This window comes from Giraffa tippelskirchi, chromosome 4 (assembly GCF_054371585.1).
Source record: "Giraffa tippelskirchi isolate mGirTip1 chromosome 4, T2T-mGirTip1v1.2.pri, whole genome shotgun sequence".
Lineage (NCBI taxonomy): Eukaryota > Metazoa > Chordata > Mammalia > Artiodactyla > Giraffidae > Giraffa > Giraffa tippelskirchi.
In genome coordinates this window covers 63111627-63136020 of record NC_137278.1, presented here as the reverse complement: position 1 = coordinate 63136020, position 24394 = coordinate 63111627, and the positions used below count along the sequence as shown (strand labels likewise).

The 24394-nt window shown below is 37.5% G+C and overlaps 1 long non-coding RNA gene across 1 annotated transcript in view; it reads right to left on the bottom strand.

Moving 5' to 3' along the window:
• The window catches only part of LOC145503591 (uncharacterized), a 29820-nt gene extending 5756 nt beyond the window's left edge, over positions 1-24064 (bottom strand). The window contains exons 1-2 of the long non-coding RNA XR_014051579.1: positions 23684-24064; positions 22239-22406 (exon numbers count right to left, since the gene is read on the bottom strand). This is a non-coding gene — a long non-coding RNA (uncharacterized LOC145503591). The remainder of the gene's footprint in view (positions 1-22238; positions 22407-23683) is intronic.
• Between the last annotated feature and the right edge of the window lie 330 nt (positions 24065-24394).

Genomic DNA, 24394 nt, shown 5'->3' with positions numbered 1-24394 from the left:
ATGGCAAATTAAGATAAGCAATTTGTAAGATGAAATTTAAATGCTTTTCAATATTTTCTATGATGATGATGCTATACTATTTGCTACCCCATCACAGTGTTTGAGCATATTATTTAAAATCTATAATTCCTTTTTAAACCTAACATTTAAGAATTTTATTGACAGTTCCACTGACCACTGTCTCAGTAGGTTACAGTTTTCCATGTTGGATTATAAAATAACTAAGAACTATAATAACTTAATAACTTCCCCGATGGCTCAGATGGTAAAGCATCTGCCTACAATGCAGGAGACCTGGGTTCGATCCCTGGGTCGGGAAGATCCCATGGAGAAGGAAATGGCAACCCAATCTAGTACTCTTGCCTGGAAAATCCCATGGACGAAGGAGCCTGGTAGGCTACAGTCCATGGGGTCGCAAAGAGTTGGACATGACTGAGTGACGTCACTTTTCACTTTCATAATAACTTAATAAGAGCCTTTTGGAGGCTGTGGGCAGACAAACATGAGAGAATGTCTTAGAGCCATCAAATAACTTCATCTTCTTGGTCGTTCCATGACTCTACATTTGTCAAACTCATCAAGCATACTCTTAAAAAGTGTATCATTTTTTGCAAAGTCTACCTCAATAAAATGGACTTTAAAAAAGACTGCAACATCTGTTCTTTGAGCTCTAGTACAAAAACATAATAATACACTTTTATTTCAATAAATGATCTAAAGATCACTTGAATGTTTTTAAAGTTGTCTATTGTGGTATTACTGTCAAGCAAAAAATACATTAAAATTGTTTATAAGAACAGTTAATGATGTTGATAAAATGAAGGCTAAGACTGCATTGAATAAACATTATATTTTATGAATTATGTCCATCTTAATTTATTAACCATCCAAACACCACTGAGCATCAATAATTAGATATCCAGAGAAGCATATGAAATTAAGTTTGCTTATATCAGTAGTTTACATTTTCCTTTCAGTCCACTAAAAATAGTATCATAATACATACATTTCCGTTTTCCATTATGTATACATATTTTTCCTAACAAAATATTTTGTGTATCAACTGTGCCATTGCATTATAGTTTTCAGACAAAGGGCGTGTGATCCTTCATGTGTTCTCATGACACACGTCCTGCAGAAACATTAGAAGTGGGTCTGAGGCTATTAATTAATGAAACGATTTATCTTAATATAATCTATGAGGTTAGATGATTATTAGTGAAGTACTTTCAATACCAACATCAAAAAAAACATGTTAGCCATTAGTGCTGCCGCAAACTAGAAAAGACAAACTTTTAGGCTGCATATGTGCTGTAAGTAGAAGAGTTCAAGTTCAGATTGAACAGTTGCCTGAGAAAGGTGATTTAGAGGAAATTTCTTGCACTAGAATAAGGTTGATAAGTAGAATATTTTAAACACTAAACTACCTTTTGTGTGCATTCATATTTATTATTTATTGATCACTAGATATTGTTGTAAACACTTCTTAGTAATTCTCTTTTTTTTTTTTTTTTTTACAAATTTTAAGGTAAGTGCCCCATCTCCATTCTATAGAGAAGGAAGCCCAGACTAATAGAAATTAAATCAATTTCCCAAGATTAGCCTGCCAGGATATTCAGAACCTGGATTTAACTTCTGGTCTATCAGCTCTAGTAACCATGCTATTATTCACTATATAATACTGCCTTTCATTTATTTCTCAATTTGAAACTGATGTTTCCTCTAGAAGACATCATAGCTTCCTGTCAACGCCTTACCATATCCTCTGAGTGCTTACCAGTTCCCTTCATGCCACCCCAACTTCTAGCACATCTTCCAACATCTAGCACCTGCCTCTTTTTGTCAGATAACTTTCTTTGATCCAGGAAATAGTTCTGCATACATGGGTGGCAGGTTAGAATTACCAGGGAACTAATGCTCTCTGAGGCTACTGATATTTCTCCCAGCAATCTTGATTCCAGCTTGTGCTTCCTCCAGCCCAGCATTTCTCATGATGTACTCTGCATATAAGTTAAATAAGCAGGGTGATAATATACAGCCTTGATGTACTCCTTTTCCTCTTTGGAACCAGTCTGTTGTTCCATGTCCAGTTCTAACTGTTCATTCCTGACCTGCATACAGGTTTCTCAAGAGGCAGATCAGGTGGTCTAGTATTCCCATCTCTTTCAAAATTTTCCACAGTTTACTGTGATCCACACAGTCAAAAGCTTTGGCATAGTCAATAAAGTAGAAATAGATGCTTTTCTGGCACTCTTTTGCTTTTTCGATGATCCAGCGGATGTTAGCAATTTGATCTCTGGTTCCTCTGCTTTTCTAAAACCAGCCTGAACCTCTGGAAGTTCATGGCTCACATATTGCTGAAGCCTGGCTTGGAGAATTTTGAGCATTACTTTGCTAGTGTGTGAGATGAGTGCAATTGTGCGGTAGTTTGATGCCTTTCTTTGGGATTGGAATGAAAACTGACCTTTTCCAGTCCCTCAGCAATTTGGCCACTGCTGAGTTTTCCAAATTTGCTAGCATATTGAGTCCAGCACTTTCACAGCATCATCTTTTAGGATTTGAAATAGCTCAACTGAAATTCCATCACCTCAGATATGCAGATGACACCACCCTTATGGCAGAAAGTGAAGAACTAAAGAGTCTCTTGATGAAAGTGAAAGAAGAGAGTGAAAAAGCTGGCTTAAAGCTCAATATTCAGAAAACTAAGATCATGGCATCCGGTCCCATCACTTCATGGCAAATAGACGCGGAGACAGTGGCTGACTTTATTTTGGGGGGCTCCAAAATCACTGCAGATGGTGATTGCAGCCATGAAATTAAAAGATGCTTACTCCTTGGAAGGAAAGTTATGATCAACCTAGACAGCATATTACAAAGCAGAGACATTACTTTGCCAACAAAGGTCAGTCTAGTCAAGGCTATGGTTTTTCCAGTAGTCATGTATGGATGTGAGAGTTGGACTATAAAGAAAGCTGAGCGCCAAAGAACTGATGCTTTTGAACTGTGGTGTTGGAGAAGACTCTTGAGAGTCCCTTGGACAGCAAGGAGATCCAACCAGTCCATCCTAAAGGAGATCAGTCCTGGGTGTTCATTGGAAGGACAGATGTTGAAGCAGAAACTCCAATACTTTGGCCACCTGATGCGAAGAGCTGACTCATTTGAAAAGACCCTGATGCTGGGAAAGAATGAGGGCTGGAGGAGAAGGGGACAACAGAGGATGAAATGGATGGATGGCACCACCAACTCAATGAACATGAGTTTGGGTAAACTCCGGGAGTTGGTGATGGACAGGGAGGCCTGGTGTGTTGTAGTCCATGGGCTTGCAAAGAGTCAGACACGACTGAGCGACTGTACTGAACTGAAGTGAATTCACTCTGGAAACAGCCTCCTGACCAAGCACTGAATGGTATTATATCGAAAAGAACCTACCTCTTTACATCTTAATTCAGAAAACTCTGAGGTTTGTGCCCCTAGGATTTCCCAGCAGAACTGACCATCTATCAATTTAGTTGGAAAACGGTATCTTAGTTTATCTTATATAATAAAATATATTCCATAAAATATATTATGAATATAAAAATGTGATGCCTTTATATAAAAGGATATTAATTAACTGGTCAATATGCATCATACACTTCCTAATTAGAACCTATGGAATGTTGCAATAATTCAAGTTATTAATTTCCTATTGTCAGTCTACAGTGTGTTCAGGAATGTACAATATAAAATCTCTAACCACTCGTTGAAATTAACCAGGAAAATATCTTATGTTAATGAAGTTACTGGTAGCCTAACTGAAAAATACTTGAAAATACAACTTTGTCTATAGCTGAAAAATAGGTCATCCATTAAATATTTTAAGCCATAGGTTGAAATATAATAATAATTGAATGATGGTCATTCTCTTTATTATAGGCATTGCATTACAGGTATGAAGTATTTTAAGGTTTTTATTTATTATATGCATAAAATTATTTCCCTTTCAAATATGCAGTATTAACTAACTACATACCTCTCAAATAATACCTAAATTTTAGAATAAAGGAAAGAGCTTAAAGTTTCTAGTGTAGGGCTTCCCTGCTGGCTCAGTGGTTAAGAATCCACCTGCACATGCTGGGGACACAGGTTTGACCCCTGCTCCCAAAAGATCCCACAAGCTGCAGAGTAACTAAGCCTAAGAGCCACACCAAATGAGACCACACATCACAACTACTGAAGCCTGTGCACCTAGAGGCTGTGCTCCGCAACAAGAGAAGCCACCACAACTACAGAGTAGCCCCTACTCGCCGCAACTAGAGAAAACCTACGCTCAGCAATGAAGACCCAGTGCAGCCAAAATAAACAAACAAATAAATAAATCTTTAAAAACAAAAAGTGTCTAGAGTAGTGCTTGGTATAAGCTAGTGCTGAACAATCATTACTTTTCTCCTCCCATTTCTGATGATTATTTTTATTGTCAGTAAATAAACATTTTAAAAAGAGCTATAGTTAACAAATGAGATTATGTAGTGAAACATGTTTGAATCAAAATATCTTTATATGCTCAGAGATTTCAAGAAGGGAAGTATTGAAAGAATCACAGAATTGTTGCACTGGACCCAGTGAGTTCTCATTTTCCTAAAGGAGATGATGTATGGTTCATGACTCTCAGGAGGTCCAGACAATGGCATAGAGAGCCCAGGTGGCTCAAATCATGGAAGCAGAAATAGCAATAGAAAAAAAGTAAAACAAGATTATCCAGACGGATATGTTGGGAGGGCCCCAGATGTTCTGATCCTTCGATTCTCAATGCTCACCAACACACCTCCGTGCTTAATAAGGATGTGTCTCTTGGTTAAAACTAGGTATTTATTTTTCATTAGGTATTTTTAAATGCATCTTTTTAATGGTATCCTTTTAATTGCACATTTATCCATTTTCTATAAGCATTTTTGGAACACTCACCCTAGGCGTTAGTCCAATGTTTTGCATGAGACATATACACTGTGTTTGGGAAGACCAACTCTGTGGTATGTTAAGAGAATCATGAGAAAGTACAAAGTTCTTTGGATATATATGTTTGGAAATGCCGTGATAAGCAAATTCAGTCCATCTGTTATTTAGTAATGATAACGAGTTGAGAGGAAGATATGAAACATTCACAAAAGAGGAGGAAAGACAAGAAGAAAGAAGAGGAAAGCAACATAGAACCAATATAAATAAGAATCTCTCAAGTCTTGTGGTCTACAAGTCATACTTACATAACCTGAGAAATGTACACTAATGCTTCAGCATAAGCTTTAATATAATGTGGTAATTACCTTAGCTTTCAAATTTTTATTAATGAAGAAAATGGAAGAGTAAAAAGAAAATTATTCTCCCTATTGAGTGTACTTGCTAAAGAACTAACAATATTGTAGGTTGTATCTCCAAAGCCCTCAAAATCCTCCAAAACTGACTTGAAAGGCAAAACAGGACATTTCTACCTTGATATAAACTCTGAACAGTGTAGTGTAGAAATGGTGTAATGATATGAAGATAACAGAGTAGAAGTGTTTTATAAAATTTAAACATCAGGCAAATGTAAAAGGTGATTATCAAATATTGGGAATAAGAAAACTAACATATACTTCAGTTTGGTTCAGTTCAGTTGCTCAGTCGTGTTCGACTCTTTGCGACCCCATGGGCTGCAGTAAGCCAGGTCTCCCTGTCCATCACCAACTCCTAGAGTTTACTCAAACTCATGTCTATTGAGTCAGTGATGCCATCCAACCATCTCATCCTCTGTCATCCCCTTCTGCTCTCGCCTTCAATCTTTCCCAGCATCAGGGTCTTTCCAATGAGTCAGCTCTTCGCATCAGGTGGCCAAAGGATTGGAGTTTCAGCTTCAACATCTGTCTTTCCAATGAACATTCAGGACTGATTTCCTTTAGGATGGACTGGTTGAATCTCCTTGCAGTCCAAAGGACTCTCAAGAGTCTTCTCCCAACACCACAATTCAAAAGCATCAATTCTTCGGCGCTCAGCTTTCCTTATAGTCCAACTCTCATATCCACACGTGACTACTGGAAAAACCATAGCCTTGACTAGACTGACCTTTGTTGGCAAAGTAATGTCTCTGCTTTTTAATATGCTGTTTAGGTTGGTCATAACTTTTCTTCCAATTATTTCAATTAAAAGGAGACAAACTCTAAAAATAACCATAGAACTACCTAGGAAATAAATCTCACTATGTCATATGGCATTTATCCTAAGACATTTATATTTTTGAAGACATTTGTAAGATTTGAATATTAATTGCTTTTGTGAATGTTTTATGTAATAAATATTCATGTTTAAGCAATTCTGGAAAGGAAATATAGGGGATAAAATCAGGTAGGGTGCCATTTAACTACCCCACATAATTCCATGCTGAATGATTGGAAGGAATTAGAAATGCATGAACTTTCTTACTCTTGTTGGCAGGAAAAACTCAATCACTATTACACAGGGTGAATACTTTGTATATGTCCTGGCTCCAGAGTAGATAAACACCTCACATTAGGGAAAAGTTATGCTACTCAAAAGAAAATGAATTTCCCCATCTAATACCCCTTTCTATCCACTTTTAAAAGTCTATAGCAGTAAACTCTCCAAAGTACATAAAAGGAAATTATTTATGGCATCTATTTTGCTTCTAGTTGTCACTCTACGAATATTAGTAAAATTAAAGTGGTAACTATTTAAAAAAACATTCTGATTTGACTTCAGAGAAGTAACACAAATGTAGATACCTGCAAGAAATTGAAGTACTACACACGAATCATGAAAAAGTGGAAGGAAGGGCTGCTTCTTCTAAGTCTTTGCTAATTCTTTGGTATTATTAAATGGTATTAAGCTATTCCTTCTCTGTAGTGTTGCACATTTAACCCTCAGAATCTATTTCTCCACTCCAATCTCTCTCTCTCTCACTTGCACACACACACACCTGTAGTGATCCATAAAGTGAGAGAAAGGAAATACATATTCACCAAGACAGCAAGAACAAGGCTAGAAGCTCTACAAGGTAATATTTTTTTAAGCATTAAAATTTTAAATACCAAATTTTAAGGGCACTGTCAAAGAAGGTTCCAGCTATTGTACAACTGTGTTCTTTCACACACTAGTAGGGTTATGCCCCAAATCTTTCAAACTAGGTAGGCTTCACTAGTATGTAAGCTGAGAACTTTCAGATGTACAAGCTGGGTTTATAAAAGGCAGAGGAACCAGAGTTCAAATTGACAACATCCATTGAATAACAGAGAGAGCAAGCAAATTCCAGAAAAATTATCTATTTCTGCTTCACTGACTACAATAAAGCCTTTGACTGTGTGGATCACAAAAAATCATGGAAAATTCTTAAAGAGATGGGAGTATCAGATCACCTTACCTGCCTCCTAAGAAATCTGTATGCAGGTCAAGAAGAAACAGCTAGAATTGGATATGGAACAATTGACTAGTTCAAATTGGGAAAGAAGTGCATCAAGGCTGCATATTGTCACCCTGCTTATTTAACTTATAGGCAGAATACATCATGCAAAGTGTCATAGTGGAAGAATCACAAGCCGGAATCAAGATTGCTGGGAGAAATGTCAACCACTTCACATATGCAGATGATATCACTCAAATGGCAGAAGGTGAAGAAGAACTAAGGAGTCTGTTGATGAGAGTGAAAAGGCTGGCTTGAAACTCAACATTCAAAACACTAAGATCATGGGATAGCATCTTAAAAAGAAGAGTAGGGCTCAACAATAACAAAAAAACATACAGGTGCATGAGAAAGGCACTAGCCAGACTGAATTGACTTTCTTCTCTAAATCTGATAGAATAGAGTAATAAAATAAACTACTCTTTCAGTTATTATTGCTCTCATCATCACCACTACTAACTGTTGTTAATGTAAACAGAATAAAACAAAATCTCATAATAAATGATTATTCTTATGTAATTATTATAATCAAAACAAGGAACCAACTCTATACACTGAGTGCATCATATAATTTATCATTTAGTCTCCACAACAATGCTATTTGGCAGCCTTCCTACATGCTCTCAAGTCATGAGAAACCTAAGGTGATTTGAGATTCCTAGTCTTTCATCATTTGGAAGATTCAAGATGTTTGTTTATCTGCTTGTTTGTGGTTGTGCATTAAATGGATCAATTTAATAAGTAGGAGAAAGTTTACGTTCCCCAATGAGTTTTTATGGCTGTGCAACTCAAAGTTGACAGAAATGAAAAAGTACAAAATATTAATAGTAATAAATACATACAATAGATTTACATAGTTATTCTTCACAACTGCCTTTGAAGCACACACTATGTATATTTTCCTGATTTTCCTGAAGAGAAAGCTGAGGCAGACAATTAAGCCTAGAAATCAAGTAAGATTCAATTCAGTTCAGTTCGGTCATTCAGTCGTGTCTGACTCTTTGCGACCTCAAGGACTGCAGCACGCCAGGCTTCCCTATTTTTCACAAACTCCCAGAGCTTGCTCAAACTCACATCCATCAAGTCAGTGATGCCATCCAAACATCTCATCCTGTCGGCCCCTTCTCTTCTCACCTTCAATCTTTCCCAGCATAAGGGTCTTTTCCAATGAGTCAGCTCTTTGCATCAGGTGGCCAAAGTATTGGAGTTTCAGCTTCAGCATCAGTCCTTCCAATGATTATTCAGGACTTATTTCCTTTAGGATAGACTGGTTGGATCTCCTTGCAGTCCAAGGGACTCTCAAGAGTCTTCTCCAACACCACAGTTCAAAAGCATCAATTCTTCGGCGCTCAGCTTTCTTTACAGTCCAACTCTCACATCCATACATGACTATTGGAAAAACCATAGCTTTGACTAGACAGATCTTTGTTGGCAAAGCAATGTCTCTGCTTTTTAATAGGCTATCTGGGTGGATCATAGCTTTCCTTTCAAGGAGCAAGTGTCTTTTAATTTCATGGCTGCAGTCGCCATCTGCAGTGATTTTGGAGCCCCAAAATAAAGTATGCCACTGTTTCCATTGTTTCCCCATCTATTTGCCATGAAGTGATGGGACTGGGTGCCATGATCTTAGCTTTCTGAATGTTGAGTTTTAAACCAACTTTTTCACTCTCCTCTTTCACTTTCATCAAGAGGCTCTTTAGTTCATTTTCACTTTCTGCCATAAGTGTGGTGTCATCTACATATCTGAGGTTATTGATATTTCCTGCAGCAATCTTGATTCCAGCTTGTGCTTAATCTAGCCCAGCATTTTCCATGATGTACTCTGCATATAAGTTAAATAAGCAGGGTGACAATATGCAGCCTTGACATACTCCTTTCCCAGTTTGGAGAAGATGAGTGCACGTCCTTACCTTGAAACTTTTCCAAGCAAGATTAGGGAGGTTTACAAAAAATTACTGAACAATTTGAAGCCTTCAGAAATAGATATTTAACCTATCAAATTGGCTTCTTCAAGTGACAGGTAACTTTAGGAACATGTAAAATTCTGGAAAGCATTCCTATCAAATTTTCTATCAAGAATTGAAAAATATTTCCTGGCAAGGTACTCCTAGGTTCCACACTAATGCCTTTGGCTTTAGCTAGCTACATGTGGAGGTGCTACACAGAAAAAAGTTCACATGGAGTTAAAACCATTACTTTGCCTAAGATGAATTTTTCATCTTTCTAGTTATTTTTCACTGGGTCCATTTCTCAAGGATTGAGTATTTATGATAGCTGCAGAAACAGGGGGATTTAAAATAGGATGTTTGACATCATTCTCTGTTATTCATAGAATGATGTTGGAGCAATAGCCTATAATGAAAACTAAAATGGATGGTTGATTCCACTGGGCCTACATGTGTTCATATTCCATAAAACTATATCAAAACAACATATGATACTGTCACATCCTCAACATTTTTCTTTACTTTCCCAATTGCACCACCACACATTCTTACCAGGAAGAAAAAACAAAGTAGAGTGCTATCCTAGAAAAGAAAGGAGGAATTAATTCAAAATATAAAGAAGTAGCAATAATGCCAAAAGCTTAAGAAATTAAATGAGATAAAAGTTGGTAAATGACATTAAACTTAAGTGGGATATTGTTCAGTTCAGTTCAGTCGCTCAGTCGTGTCCGACTCTTTGCGACCCCATGAATTGCAGCACGCCAGGCCTCTCTGTTCATCACCAACTCCCGGAGTCTACCCAAACCCATGTCCATCGAGTCGGTGATGCCATCCAACCATCTCATCTTCTGTCGTCCCCTTCTCCTCCCACCCCCAATCCTACCCAGCATTAGGGTCTTTTCCAATGAGTCAACCCTTTGCATGAGGTGCCCAAAGTACTGGAGTTTCAGCTTCAACATCAGACCTTCCAATGAACATCCAGGATTGATCTCTTTTAGGATGGATTGATTGGATCTCCTTGCAGTCCAAGGGACTCTCAAGAATCTTCTCCAACACCACAGTTCAAAAGCATCAATTCTTCAGCACTCAGCTTTCTTCACCGTCCAACTTTCACATCCATACATGACCACTGGAAAAACCATAGCCTTGACTAGATGGACCTTTGTTGGCAAAGTAATGTCTCTGCTTTTAAATATGCTATCTAGGTTGGCCATAACCTTCCTTCCAAGGAGTAAGCGTCTTTTAATTTCATGGCTGCAATCACCATCAACAGTGATTTTGGAGCCCAAAGAAAATAAAGTCTGACACTGTTTCCACTGTTTCCCCATCTATTTCCCATGAAGTGATGGGACCAGATGCCATGGTCTTAGTTTTCTGAATGTTGAGCTTTAAGCCAACTTTTTCACTCTTCTCTTTCACCTTCATCAAGAGGCTCTTTAGTTCTTCTTCACTTTCTGCCATAAGGGTGGTGTCATCCACATATCTGAGGTTATTGATATTTCTCCCAGCAATCTTGATTCCAGCTTCTGTTTCTTCCAACCCTCTTCCAACAACACAAGAGAAGACTCTACACGTGGACATCACCAGATGGTCAACACCGAAATCAGATTGATTATATTCTTTGCAGCCAAAGATGGAGAAGCTCTATACAGTCAGCAAAAACAAGATCGGGAGCAGACTGTGGCTCGGATCATGAACTGTTTATTGCCAAATTCAGACTTAAATTGAAGAAAGTAGGGAAAACCACTAGACCATTCAGGTATGACCTAGATCAAATCCCTTATGAGTATACCGTGGGGATATTGTTAGTGATTCTGAAGACTATAAAATCAATAAATAGAAAGACTTAGGAGAAAACAAGGATGAAGATATAAAGATAAATACCAAGAATATATTCTTTAAAATATTTTTGATGATGGTGAGGGGTGAGATAGAGCCCTACCTACAAAGAGTAACAAGATTGAGCACACTGTTTTGTTTCTTTATTTTTTAATATTTTGAGCACAGAAGGCACATAAGCTGCAGAGAAAAGAGATCAATGGAGACCGAGAAAGGAGAGTGTTGGGGCTGTGATCTATAGCAGAGGTTCAAGGTAAGTTTTGGATGGAAGGAGGGGCATTATTTCCAAGGAAACCAAAGATAAGCAAAGAAAGGTTGACTGGATGGAAATGTACAGGGATGTTTGTGAAGTGAGAGTATTGAAGGGACTTTACACCTAATGGACTCAACGGTCATTAGGAAGAAAAGAGTTAAGGACATTTGCTGAGAGTGGGAAGAGGGTGGGATAAAAGGCTGAAAGGGGTCGCAATAATATAAATTACCAACTGAAGGGGAAGGTTTCTAAGGAAATATGAGCATACAACTAAGGTCAGCAATAATGAATGTGCTATGGCTTCTGGACAAACAATTGATCTTTTCCTCTAGGACTTAGCAACATGGGTGTAGGGACTGGAGAGATGAATGGTTGAATTTATACAAGGTTGTTGCTTTTCTGAACCAAAACAGGTAAGTAATTTTTGGTAATTTGTGCTAAATTTGATAAAGAAAATGAATGAGAAAATAAGTTCAAAGTATCCGCAGCTTTGATTTCTATTGAAGGAATCTGGGTCAGAGGAGCATTCCTGGCCTCTGAAATCACACCTTGCAACCATATAACTAACAAGCCAGAAACACAGAGTGGCTGCTTGCATGGGCACTTCTGTCAGAATGCTTGGCTGACACTTCCCAGCTGTATAACAGGGGACCAGTTTCTAAATTGTTCAATTTTAATATCTTTAAAATGGAAATTAAAGTAATTATATAAACCTCATGAAGATTCACTTAGCTAATACTTAAAACAGTGCCTGCCTGGTCATATGAAGCATTCTATAAATGTTTGTACTAATTAGATTCTGTGACAGTCTCTTCCTCAAACAATGCAATCTCCAAATGATGAAAGCAGAGGGTTAAACCTATGCAAGGGAAAGCAAAGAAGAAATTATTTTATTTTTCTATTAATGTTATAAATAATATATAAAGTATTTAATCTCTCAATTCCATTAACTACTGAATGAGGATAAGTTTCAAGGTTAATTTTTAAAAAGCAGTTAGTTTGCTCCACTAGTAACAGAACCTATTAACTTATTGCCACTTACTTCATTTCTTTACACATGAACAAAATTCCTAATTCAACTCTGAATATAGCTGTTTCAGTGGCTAAGACAGTATTTTTATCACTAGCTCATTAGAAGGCCATGCTTTGAAATTTCCTTACAAATATGACATAACTCAGGTAGAGAAGGGTAGTGAAATTTGAAGAGAATATTTTTTGTTCTCTAATCAAAGGTAATGAGGTGCTTAATTAACGATGATCAGCAGATTCTTATACACACTTACAGGGCAAGAGAATAAACAATCAAATCCTAAATGTCCAATGTTCCCTTTTGTTTCATTTGACTACTAGTCTTGGGAAAGTAGGTGGGTCAAAGGTGGCTGAAGAGGCAAATTTGCACAAAGACTATATTCAGATGTTCTGTACTGAGTAATTCTAAGGACCAGCAACCTTAGAATCATGTTAGAAATATAAACTCACAGGTACCATTTTTAAGCTATCAAAACAGTTCTACATTTCAACAAGATGCCTGGGGATTCACATGCATGTTCATGTTTGAGAAGCACTGTCTCAAGAATAAGCTCATATTCTCTGATAAAATGAAGACTGACTTCTCACCATTTTGCCCTTTTCTATTTCTCTGGTTTCTGAACAACTAGAAAAAGCTGATCTGGAAATTTGAGAATAAGTCAAAAAGACACTCTACCCCTACTGGCCTCCACATCTCCTTTCCTTGCCCCCGTCTGAGTGAAAAAGACTCTATATTCACCTAACCCAAGACCTTGACTCTCCTCATAAAATGATGGATTTGGGGTTGAAGAAATAGGATGCTCATGTGGTGGGTATTAGTACAGCTCATCAATTTTAGCAACCGCAGCTTTTGAAAACAAAATCATAAAATATGACTGAACATACAGTTAGAAAATGAGGGATAAATTTTCCTATGACAAGAACATTTTTTAAATCCACAAGTTTGTCCAGGGTGATATGTACTTAATCAATAAAAACAGTTGTGTCAAGTTGTCACACTAAGTGGATTTAAGAGAACAAGAAGGGATGGGACAACACAAACCAAACATACTTGTTTAAAGTTAGAAATTAAGTATGCCTTGTTTTATTTCTTTCACTGGCATACAGGAAAGAACATTTAGGAGAGAAGAGGGAATAATGAATTTGGTTCTCAGAACAAGATTTAAGATGAGAATTGAGTCTGAAGTTGCACTAAATCACCTCTGATGTCTTTTTAAATAGTAAATCAACTATTTATTTTGAAAGTTTTTGATAAAGCTAACATCTTACAATGGAATGTGAATTAAAATTTTCTTTATGGATTCGAAGTAATATATGTCCAAAGTAATATTTAAATGATAGTCCCTGAGGACTGGGATCTTTAAACATAGCAAATTGTGGGTTTTCCATAAATATATACCATGTCAATTACTAGGCCCAAATTATATTCTCTGTATTAACATACAGATGAATTGAACATTTTTCAGAAGCTAACCCATTTTTCTTGCCTTGATATTTCTTCTGTGAAGTAATCTCCATCTCAAAGTTTACTCTGAAGTTCAAGGTTAAGGAACAAGTTGAGAAATGCAAAGAAAGTCAGAGTGAATGATTTGTAGCAGTTAATCTGCAGTTTTGCTATACCACCTACTGAGACTTTAAACAATATTAGACAATCAGACTTTGGGGATACAAGAGATATTTGAGGCTTGAGGTTAAATGTTCACTTTACAAGGGTAACCCAAATACCATATTAAAGTGCTTCTCCACTCTAGGAGAAATGTGATGTCCAGGCCACCCCAGACCAAATGAATGCGAATCATTTAGGGGTGTGGTCTGTGCATCTGCATTAAAAGCAAACAATAAACTGTCCAAATGATGCTAACTGCAGTTAGGGTTGAGATCTGTTTCCACCTATTAGAGGATGCTAATGGACTTTGTAGCTGATGTATATAAAATAAGATACAAACTATAAATTTATAACAAGGAAAATTATACCTGTTTATTATACCCAATGTCAGGCTACAGATTTCAAATGAGTAAAAGAAAGTTAGGAGACTGTGATCATAATATCTCTACTTGAGTGAAATACTCACTTAATATGTGAAAAATGCATTCTGATATATATGGACACTGTTCTTTCCGGGGAGATCAGAAATATCGTTTCTTACCCTTATTAGTGCAACTGAGATTTTATTACCTTTTAAACTATACAGAAGAGAATACAGTCTTGCAAACATTCTTCTAAGGAAAATAGAATATAAATTTTGGGGTGGATGAATCTACCCCAACATAAATATATAACTGGAGTTCAGGAACTGTTATATTTTGTTTGAATTGATGGTCATTAACTAAAAATGCCATTATCAACTTTTTCTTATAATGCTCAGGTGTTAACACATTTTAGAAAATTTCATTTATTGAAGCATTTTGTATGGCACTGCATGCCAAGTTTAATGGACAGTTTAAGTTCATTTTAAACTTTATACACCTACCTCCAGAGGGTAGATGACTAGGAATGAGGATTATGAAGGTTAATAACTGCAACTCTAGGAAATAAAAGTATACTTCTGAGTGTATATGGTGAATGACTTCCCTCTACATTTGTAATTATAGTTTTCCTTCCAACGTCAGCTTCTGATAAAGTCTTAGTCATGAAAAAACTGTAAGGTAACTGAAAATCATTCCAATCTCTTTCTCCTAGATAATCATTGCACAAGTGGACTTTTGTCATTTGAGAGATGATAGTATGGTAGCATATTTGTGTTTTATTGCTACGGCAGCAGTTCTACTCTTGTGACAAGGATCATGTATTTTTGGTTCCTTGTTCTGAAATCACATGTTTACAAACAGACACAGCTTTATGATGGTGGTTTTCAATTTAATTGCCTCCAGGTGTGCTGTGGATCCTGTGTCATGTTACTTAGATATCCCCTTCAGGACTGAAGGATAGTTGAACACAAGTTTGGGGACTGCTCCTTTCAAATTATCTTCAACTGTCAATCCTTTGGAAATTGCCCTCAGCTCAAGAAAGCCTTCTTGTTCAAGCTCATATCCCCATACCAGACACAGCCTGAATCCAGTAACTGCTTAATACAAGGATTTAAGAGTCAGCTCAACTCTGAATATCCATGCCAGAGCTTGAAAGAGGTTAGGCAGAGCCCAAGTTCTCCCTCTTCCTACACCTGATCTGTTCCATTCCCTTCAGGCATTAATTTTAACAGTACTGCCCACTGAACCTCCTATAGGAAAAAAATCTTAATGTCTGCTTCATGGGTAACTTGACCTGGAACAGTTTTATCTAGTAAAGCAGATGGACTGGATCACTTGCTAGCCAGCTCACAATGAGTATCCAAATTCCTGGTGGTAGATGGACTTGGAAAGATTCTGTAACCAAGTATCAGTGAAATTGTTAAAAACTTTATTTAGTGAACTGGAGAGGTAAACTGGTAGATGTAAACTTACTAGCAGGTACGCTTATTTAACTTATATTCAGAGTACATCATGAGAAATGCTGGGCTGGAAGAAGCACAAGCTGGAATCAAGATTGTCGGGAGAAATATCAATAGCCTCAGATATGCAGATGACACCACCCTTATGGCAGAAAGTGAAGAAGAACTAAAAAGCCTCTTGATAAAAGTGAGAGAGGAGAATGAAAAAGTTGGCTTAAAGTTCAACATTCAGAAAACTAAGATCATGGCATCTGGTCCCATCACTTCATGGGAAATAGATGGGGAAACAGTGGAAACAGCATCAGACTTTATTTTTTGGGGCTCCAAAATCACTGCAGATGGTGATTGCAGCCATGAAATTAAAAGACGCTTACTCCTTGGAAGGAAAGTTATGACCTTCCTAGATAGCATATTAAAAAGCAGAGACATTACTTTGCCAACAAAGGTCCATCTAGTCAAGGCTATGGTTTTTCCAGTAGTCATGTATGGATGTGAGAGTTGGACAGTGAAGAAAGCTGAGTGCTGAAGAATTGATGCTTTTGAACTGTGGTGTTAGAGAAGACTCTTGAGAGTCCCTTGGACTGCAAGGAGATCCAATCAGTTCATCCTAAAGGAGATCAGTCCTGGGTGTTCATTGGAAGGACTGATGTTGAAGCTAAAACTCCAATACTTTGGCGACCTCATGCGAAGTGTTGACTCACTGGAAAAGACCCTGATGCTGGGAAGGATTGGGGGGAGGAGGAGAAGGGGACAACAGAGGATGAGATGGCTGGATGGCATCACCGACTCAATGGACATGAGTTTGGGTAAACTCCGGGAGTTGGTGATGGACAGGGAGGCCTGGCATGCTGCAGTTCTTGGGGTTGCAAAGAGTCGGACACGACTGAGTGACTGAAGTGAACTGAACTGATAATATATATAGCAGATGTTTGAGAAATATGAGAGATACAGTATTTATAAAGATAGTGGAGTTGGATAACTATTGTTAGGGGTTATGATACTCTGAAGAAAGTACATGAAGGTCTGGAAGTTATTAACTGCCAGTGAGAAGCAAACTATGAAAGCTAGAGGGGCTCCCTGACTGCATAAAATAGCCTTTATTCCCAGATACTAAGGACAGAGAAAACCCAGGACCTAATGGTAAAAAGTAGGCTGGCTCCTGGAAAGGTTAACCTAAACAAATCTGATGTGCCAAGTTTAGAGCTCTGATTGGGAAAAAATAGGATCCTGATATATGGGATCATCTGTATTCATGCTCTTGATTCTCCAGATTCCTCTGAATTCTTTGGATTCCTCAAACTCACCCACTTCTCTCTGTTAGCAGTTAGTGTTCTCATTTGTCTTGAAGAAAACCTCTCTCCTCCAAGACATGTGCCCTTCTACATCTCCTCTTAGGAAATAGGTCAACAGCTAGAATTACTGGCCACCATAATCTGGCCTTGGAAGTGACGGGATTGCAAAGAGAGAAAGGGATTATATCCCAAGAATCTTCAGCCCCAAGCTAAACAGTCTTGAGAGGAACTTGGAAAATATATATGAAACTAAACTCAGAGAGAATATGCAGTTTTATAAGGGAGAGTTTATTGATACAGGGGAATTGCTTTTTGGAAAATAATCTGGGAGAAAATATTCAAAGAAAGACTGAAGGAAATGGTTCTAATATTTTCTAGGATATCTCATAAGAAGCTTAGAGAAAATGGTGACCCCAAATAAGTGAAAGGATGGCTATAGCAAATGATAGTCAAAGAAGAAATGGTTCAGAGAAAGGAGAATGCCAGAGTGGTTGCATGATGTAAGGCAGGGGAAAATACTAGAATAATATGTTCTGCAGGAGGGCCAGAACTTTATTTAACAAAGTAATAAAAAATATGCTGGTGAGAGAGCCATCAGTGTTAGAGCCTACAGTCTAATTGTAAGCTAGGATTCATGTGAAGATGTTGAGAACTGGTCTCATGATAAGAATGGGGATGGTAAGTTCTGAAAAAGTGGGGTCTAGATGGTTGCTTTTAACAGGTTAAAGGTAGGATAACTAATTCTCATGGGCAGCAAGGTTGGAATTACAATCAGAGGAGCATGGCAAGCATAGAACTAAAGATATGGCTAATATATCAATGATGCAGCTTTCTTGGGCATGAGAAAGATATGCACCCAATGAGGGTATCACTCAATCTTTCTAACAACAACAATAACAACAATCAAGGAAGTATGATCAAAGAAGGTGACTTCAGGCAGTCATCTTAGTAAAATGTCTCAATCTCTTGTCTAATATCCAGATGTGAGCCACTTTTCCAACTATCAACCCATTGAATGAAGGACAAACTTGATCCCCAAGAAGTATCCTGTAGCATTCTGGATATAATGATTACTTCATCTTTTCCCAAAGAAACCTACAGTCATTGACTTGAGTAACTATGCACTGGGGAAAATGGAATACCTGAACATTCTAAGGATTGTTGCACACAAGAGCTAAGTAGGCACTGACACTTGAGACCACAAATCACCTTCATAGTTTCCCTGTGAGAGCAGGAACACATGGATTTTTGTTTTGCCAGGAAATAAAGTCCTAGTGTAAGTTCAGGTCAAAATGCATCCACTGGTCCCATGATTTACATGTGATCTCTTCCCCCATTGTCAAATGTATAATTTTAGCAAATATTCCTAGCAATTAATGCAATTTCTATATTAGTTTTTTGGCCTATAAAGTAAAAGCTATTGTGGTGGAAAAGGCAAAATGGCAGCCTCTAAAACATCCCCCCCCCACCAACTCAAATAAGACGGTGACAATATTGCAGGAGAAATGGCAGAGGTTTGTACTACCTTAAAGATATCAAGGAGGCAGACGTGGAGTCTCCAAAATATCTGCATTTAGTTCACTAGGCTGGCCCAGAAAACCAAACTGAGCCTGGAAAATAATGTAGACTCCTACAGACTCAACCAAGAAGCAGCCTAATTAAACCTGCTATGGGAGAGATAACTTCTTAGCTAAAGAAGATTGACATCATCTTATGTAGATGGTATTTGGCCATTTATCTCCCAAACATGTTCTTTTCCATCCCTATCAGCAAGGAAGAACAGAAACAGTTCACATTCATTTGAGGGATTTCCTTGGTGGTCCAGTGGTTAAGAATCTTCCTTCCAGTGTAGGGGACATGAGTCCCATTCCTGGATAGGGAACTAAGATCCCACATACCAAATGGCAAGTAAACCTGAGCACCACAACTAGAGAGAAGGCTGCATGCCAAAATGAAGAGCTCACATGCCACAGCTAAGACCTGATGCAGCCAAATAAATAAAAATTTAAAAGATAATTTAAAAAAATATTCATTTGGAATGGACATCACTACTCAATTTTGGTTTTGCAGCAAAGCTTTGCTAACTTTCCCCCCCTCTGTTATAATACGGTCAGAAGAAACCCAAACCACATGTGCTTCCTGTAGAACATCAAAGGCATTCACGATGTTGAAGACATCATGCTGATAAACCTACATAAGCAAGAAATGTCAAGGACAAAGGAAAGCTTGGTAAGGCGTGTGTGACCCAGGAGGTTGAAAAGAAGCCCTATGATTCATAGGTTTGCTATCACTGAATCTGTAGGAACTGGTGGTCTGGAATATGTTGGAACATCACATCTAAAATATAGGACAGATCATTTCATCTCATTTTATCCCAACACAAAGAAGGAAGTTCAACCCCTGATAGGTTGATAGGTTTACTCAGGTTGTAGGGGTAGCGTAGTCTATGCCTGCTACCATATTCCATCGTTAAATCATTTACACCTAGTGACATGAGAAACTTGCAATGCTGAATGGGATTCATAGGACACAGTAGATTCTAAGCATAAGTAATGCCTGTGGTAGTAAATAATATCACGTGGAGTTTGTAACAACCTTCAATATGACAATAACAATATAGACTAGGGATTCTGGAGAAAGACTATGCCACCTGCATAAGACTTTTAATAAAATTTTTAATTTATATTCGTTTTGATATAAATCATGTACATTATGTATTTTAGCACAAATACAGATCTAGACCTAGATAAAGTTATAAATAAACATCTATGCCTATACCAACATCTGTATCTATTATATTTCTATACCTAGAAGGCTCTGTTTAATCCCTACTAAAAGGTAAAAAAATCCTCTAATTCAAGTTCAAAACCCCTCTAGTTTACCAGTGCTCCCACACTTGAGAACATTTTAGAGATCTTCAGAAACAATTAGTTCAGAATACTGACCAGCATAAAGACTGATAGCTCATTAGAAAACACAAAAATTGAGGTACATGAAGGCCTTGTACATAACACAACCAGATGAATCTATTAATGAAGGTTGCTCAGCAAGTTCCTAGAAACCTAGGTATGGTCCTTCTACAGGCAATATATATGCTATTTCCTACGCAACAGCCCCATCTTTTGGACCAATAGCTTGATTAGTGAACCTTGAGTTTCTGTATCTTATCTGTCTTTTCTCCATTATATATTTTTTCCTACATCTTCACCGGTCTCTACATAAAATCCTTCTGCTCTTCATTCTGTCCACAGTCCTCCTGGTGCTGTATGTGGAGTTCAATGTCATTACTAGCAACTGAGAACTAGCTCTGCTTTTATTTTAAGTCAAAGAAGGATCGTCCCCTAAAAACACAGCTTCTCAAAACCTGCTGTGAGCAAGGTGAGGACATATATTTGCTTTCCATCATGGGCATAAACATTCACAATGAGTTAAACAAGTCCTAATAAAGCAAAGAAAATGACTAAAAAACACAAGAAGTAGGAACGACCATTTAGCTACACTCTTCCTGCAAATATCTATTTGTATTACACAGAAATAAGTTAAATACATCATTACAGAGTTATCCCCCAACCTTTAAATTTATAATCCTGTGCTCTATCCAAAAAGAGAAGGTGGTATATTACCTGTGATACCAAGGACCCAAGGTGGCAATAACTGTTCATCTTGATTTTTCTCTTACCATGAAGCATGATCATTTAGGTAGTCACTATTTTAAGCAGCCACCTGTGCTAGTTTTCTTTCAGTACTTACAACAAATTCTACAAACCTAGTTGCTTATAACAATACAAATTTATAGTTTTACAAAAGTCTGAAATGAGTCAGCAGATGGGAATAGGTTAGTCAGTTCTAACTCTGGTGGTCCAGTGGTTAGGACTCTGCTTTCACTGCCAGGAGCATGGGTTCAATTCCTGGTCAGGGAACTAAGATCTTGCAAACCGCTTATTATAGTCAAAAGAGATTAAATGAGTCTACAGAAAAATACTGCTTCTAGAGGCTCTAGAGGAGAATCTGTTTCTTTTCCTTTTCTAAAGGCCACGTGTATTCCTTGACTCACAGCCCTGCATCATCCCAGCTTCTGCTTCCATGGCCACATATCTGACTCTGACACTGAAAAAGTGTTGGTCGCTCAGTTGTATTCAACTCTTTGTGACCCTATGGACTGTAGCTCACCAGGCTCCTCTGCCCACGGGGATTCTCCAGGCAAGAATACTGGAGTGGGTTGACATTCCCTTCTCCAGAGGATCTTCCCGACCCTGGGATCGAATCCTGTCTCCTGCACTGGAGGCAGATTCTTTACTGTCTGAGCCACCAGGAAAGACTCTGACATGCTTCTCTCTTAAAAGTGTCCTTGGATTATACTGGGCTCACTTAAATAATCCAGGATAATCTTCCCATCTCAAAAGCCTTTACTTTATTATATCTGTAAAGTCCCTTTTGCCATGTAAGGTAACACATTCATAGGCTCTGGGAGTTAGTTTGTAAACATCTTTGAGGGCCATTATTCTGTCTGTGATCCCACCCTCATCCCCCATTTAATATCTCAGGATGAGTAGCATTCAACCTGGCTACATGTGAGAAAGACCTACAGAATTTTAAAAATATCCATTCTGGATCCCATCTCCAGAGACTTTGCTTTAACTGGTTTAGAGTTGAGGCCCAGGGATTTATAGTTTTTAAAAGATTCCCAATAGCACCCTATGTTAAGACCCATGTTATACAGTATTGAATGATTCTCAAATTTTCTGCCCTGGATTTAATCCCTAAGAATAAAGTGTATTCAAATATAATCAGTTTTGCCTCAATTACTCATTTATTCTAACCAGCGCAACAACAAAAGTTAATCGCTCTTAAATGTGCCAAGATAAACTCAGCATTCTTGTACATCCTTGGTTTAACATATTAATTTTCAAATCTAGTTTGGCCCCATCTTCTTTGCAAAACTGTCTTCGTAGAGATTTTAAAAAGTATTATATTTTTCTTCCAAACTGATACCATTTATTATGTATATCTATTAATTCAGCTTACCTAACTCAGAAGAAGTTGGTTACATTGCTGCTTTGACACCTTACAGGAACTGACTTGTATGTATCTTGGACTGCTTTCCTGTTCTTCCTGAACAGATGTGCTTTCATTTCTGGGTATGGCTATTTGTTACCACAGAACATGGCTTACTTTCCTAAAATATAAGTTTCCCTGAATATTTGGGAGGAATATTAATGCTATTAATATATTTCATAAAAGATTGTTAAAATTAAAATTATTTAAAATAAAATTAGAGATCCATCAAAAACAAAAGGAATAGTGCTACGAACACATTTTTTTCAGACTCTATGTCATTCCTGATGAATACTATTGTACTTTAGAATTATTTTGAAGAAAAACACGGGATTTAGAAAGATAACTTCTATCCCCAGATTATGGAATAACAAGTATAGAGGGTGAGGTATCTGAAGAAAAGAGAAGAGAACAATTTTGGTAAAATGAAGAACTGTAAAGTAAAAAAATGGTTGAGAAATGAAGAATGGATACTTTCAAATTATGGTGCTGGAGAAGACTTGAGAGTCCCTTGAACTGCAAAAAGACCAAACCAGTCAATCATAAAGGAAATCAACCCTGTATATTTAATGGAAGGTCTGTTGCTGAAGCTGAAACTCCAATACTTTGGATACCTTATGAAAAGAGATTATTTTTTGGAAAAGACCCTGATGCTGGAAAAGATTGAAGGCAAAAGGAGAAGGCGGCAGCAGAGAATTTAATGCCTGTTTCTCTCACCCTCACCTCCTTGTCATTTTTTCCCCTACAAGGCTTCTTTTCCTCCTTCCCTCAAAATATTCTTAAAAGACATGAAAGTCATTTGTTTGTAGGCAATCTCTACTTTCATCCCTGCAACCAAGATATCCTTGGGGGAAAGTAACAAACAAGCCAAAATGATAGCTTCATTCTTTGTAAAGGGAGAGAAAAATGTACACAAATTAAAGTCTCAATAAAATTTGTGCTCACACATTATAGTACTTCTTAATAATACTCTCAGGGAAGTATCATCATGAAATACAGGTTGCTTGGTCCCCAAACATTTAGTGAGTGTAAATATAAATGAACCCATTTATGGAAAAGCTAGCTTCATGACCTGGGGTCCCTTCTCTAAGCCTTAGATTTTTCATTTTTAAAATAAGAATGTTAGACCAGGTGATCTCTAAGGACACTTCCAAGCCCCTTGGCCTGCTTGGATGTTATTGAAACTATGTGAAGAAAAACACCTCATTGGAACAGCAACTTATAAAAAATTTAACTTAATCCTGTCAGAGATTCTTCATCTTAGCGGATTTTATGTCATGATGGGAACAGATGCTGTTTGAGTTTGTAATTCGAGTTTAATTGATTTACAGGCTTACGGTGCCCTGCTTCTCCAAGCAGGAAAGAATTGCTACTCTAGAAGATCTTTAAATTCTCTGATATGAAATTATACTTACGTTCTGTGCTGAAATTATAATTGCCTTCCTGATTTTTCACAGGGACCTGCCCTTGGCCTGTATTTCCTGTGTTCATTGTCTCTTGTCAAGCCCTTTCCTGGAATCGTCCATCACCCCCTTTTGGAAAACTCTAAAGCATGTCTCTCCATATCCTTCCCTAGTTCATCTTGCATTTCCATCTGCTTGCTGGACATCACCACTTTTATAATCCAAAAGGACTAAAACTCAAAATGTCAAAACCAGACTCACTTTGTCTCCCTTTATTCCACTATATTATTATTTTTTTTTCTTTTTTTCTTTCTTTTTTTTTTTTTTTTACTATTTTTTCTGTAATTGTCATCTGCGTTTTCTCAGTCACTAAGGCTGGAACACTTCCGCTGTGATGTCAGAATTCTGCCTTTCACATGCTACCCTATGAGTGATGGGGTTCTAAAATAGCAAAACTGCTGAGTACCAGCCTTGGAGAGACACGATATGGTTCAAATTTCTGCTCCCCTGAGTCCCGAGCTGTGTGGTCTTTGGTTTCAGTTATCTCTCCTTGAAATAGAGCCACAGCTCTTGTCTTAGACTTGTCATGAAGATAAGATTAAATTATATATGTGATATTCTTGGCACTGAGTAATCACTTAATAAATGAGTATGATTATTCTAGTTGAGTTCCAAACTTAGTATTTTTCTCAAACCTCCATTCCCACTTGTACTATAAGATAA